Source organism: Lactuca virosa, chromosome 4 (genome assembly GCF_052849685.1).
Source record: "Lactuca virosa cultivar CGN04683 chromosome 4, Lactuca_virosa_CGN04683_v6, whole genome shotgun sequence".
NCBI classification, from domain to species: Eukaryota; Viridiplantae; Streptophyta; class Magnoliopsida; order Asterales; family Asteraceae; genus Lactuca; species Lactuca virosa.
In genome coordinates this window covers 361,402,559-361,405,256 of record NC_136429.1, presented here as the reverse complement: position 1 = coordinate 361,405,256, position 2,698 = coordinate 361,402,559, and the positions used below count along the sequence as shown (strand labels likewise).

The following is a 2,698-nucleotide window of genomic DNA, read 5'->3' as shown; positions in this document are numbered from 1 at the left end:
TTTCCAAAGCCTCCATGAATCTAGTTAGCATGGACTCTAAATCAACTTTCTTTTCCAGTTATGGTTGCTCTTTTTGGTAAAAGCCTCGGCCAGTTTGCCTAAATGTTTCTTCTTTTTGCTTTTTATATTCATCATATGACAACCACTCTTTCTTTGGCTTCCTCCAATCTTCATCGTATTTATCTCCACTAGAGTAGCATACTTGAGCTTTCTTATTCCCGTTCTCGTCCAAGTGGCAATCTTTTGTCAAATGTGGACCATTGCATCTTTCACAACCCACACAAATAGCATGTATGGATTGGTCCATCTTAGTCATTCTTCGATCCATATTATTTAGCATATCCAAAACAGCTGCCATGTCCTCAAAAGTTACACTCTCAATTCCTTTTGCTCCATCATTTTGAGGATTGTGGTACTCATGCGAATGCTTAGAAACTCTTCAATCAACTTCTTAATCTCACCGGGATTTTGCTTTGATAAAGGTCCTTGAGAATCAAGGAGTTTCCTTGTCATCACATTTACCCCATCATAGAAGATTGACACTTCTTGTTGCTCATTTAAATCATTTTGGGGACAATTTCTTATTACTCCCTTGTATCGCTCCCATGCTTCGTAGAGTGACTCACCCGGTTGTTGCTCAAAGTTTCTTATGGCCTTCTTGAGTTTAGCAACCTTAGAAGGTAGGAAAAAATGTTCTAAAACTATTTTACACATTTGCGCCTATGTAGTAATTGCACCAGGTGGACGTGCCTGTAGCCAATCTTTAGCAGCTCCTTTCAAAGTGATTGGAAACATTCTCAATAACACCGTCTCTCACGGAACATTCGGGATGTTGAAGTAATCAACTATGTCATTGACTTCATCACGATGTTTGTAAGCACCCTCATGATCTTTCCCGAAAAATGGAACTTCCTTAAGCGCGAAAAGAATATGTCCTTTAAGCTCGAATGTTGCGGTAGCGGGAATTGCAGGTTGCACTAGACCGGGACCGGTGTCCTCTCGGTTTCTTTTCTTGTATGCCTCCATAGACATGTCAACAATGTTAGCCATCTCGTTTTTTGGCTTGTCTTTGGGTTCGCTCTCTTCTTTTTCTAATTCGGGTTCGAACTCGTATTCAGATTCTTGTGTATTTGGATTCTGCTCAAAGCTTTCAACCTTTCTTTTGTCTTTCTCGGAATTGCTCGATTCAACTACGTTCTTTCCTTTCTTCTTTCCAAAAACTGATTTTGGATCCTTGAAAGGTGATTTCTTCGGTGGGTTAGTTTCTCCAATGATTTTACGAAGGGCTGACTCTGGATCTTCTAGCGGTGGTATCAAAGGTGTGTTGGATCCACTGATCATGTACTACTGCAACAAAAAAAATGTAAAATTGTACAAAAACTATAAAAACGAAAGAAAAATAAGAAATAAAAATGAAATAAAATTGTAGGGAATAGCACCTCGTGCTGTCGCAATAAAAACGAAAGAAAAATACGAAATTACTACGCTCACGTCGTGAGTTTGGTTATCCAGAAAAATCAACAAATACTAAAAATTAACTTTTGCAGGTTTAACCCCACAAAAAGGATCGATTAAACCAAAGGAATTAAATCAAAACTAAACTAGCCTTTCCCCAACAACGGCGCCAAAAACTTGATGTGCGTAGATTATACCCATCTAGTTTTAAATTTATAACCTAACGAACTTAACTAGCTAGAATGCACCTAGGCAGTGTACATAGTCGAATTATAGAATAGTTTAGGTAAGTCGGGTGTCGATCACAGGAACAGATTTAATTAACTAATTTAACTACTAAAAACTAATCTAAAACAAGCAAAAGTTAATCGGGTTTTTATTTGATTTTGCAAGTTGAGACAAACTTAATCTCTTATATATCAAATTCAATCAATTACTAAAAACACTTCTGTTTAGTTCGAATCCACTTCTCCTCTATGGTTAGTTACTAATTATGGATTATTAAAGTTGGTTACCAATTTTTATATTATTAGTAATTTAAGTCCAAATTTACTAATGTTACATTAATTCATGTAAAACTACGCATGGTCACACATAATCAAACACATAATTAGTTATGGATTATGAATAGGCTATGTAATATTTATTTAACAAACACAATTATGTTCATAATTTATGTTCTCCAGCACAACTAAATTTAATTACTTCAATTACTTATCTAAGATTGGGTCAATCCTAGCTCTAGCAATTCAATGGTCACTAAATCACTAGGTGTCAAGTTCATGTAATTTAATGGTCACTAAGCTACACAAAACATGAATTCAAGCAATTAAAGTATAAAATATTAACATGCTAGGTAGTAATAATCAAACACAAGCACATAACCAACTATTAAAATCCATAATTAATTAAAGTAATCCATAAAGTTAAAGCTTCATCTAGCTAAACAGAAACATCTAGATTCAACTACTCGTGGCTGAAATCACATACTCAAATTCAATAAATAAATACATGATTAAATGTACCAAACTAAACTGATGATTATAATCTTCAATCTCTATACCTTTAATCAATTCTCCTTACCTGAGTGCTTAGACTTGGTTTCTCTGATTAAATTTCCTCAGGAAATCTCTTTCTTAACCCTCCAAGTCTCTCCCAAAAAACTCCCAAATTCGTAAGTGCCAAGGACTATATATAGTTTTCATAGAAGCTATTCTCACGTAATGAGATATATAAGCTCACG

At 35.1% G+C, this 2,698-nt stretch overlaps 1 non-coding gene across 1 annotated transcript; it reads left to right on the top strand.

Moving 5' to 3' along the window:
• The first annotated feature begins 559 nt into the window (after positions 1–559).
• LOC145110389 (small nucleolar RNA R71) lies at positions 560–666 on the top strand. The gene has a single exon (XR_013709769.1). It is a non-coding gene; the product is annotated as a small nucleolar RNA R71 (small nucleolar RNA).
• The last annotated feature ends 2,032 nt before the right edge of the window (positions 667–2,698 follow it).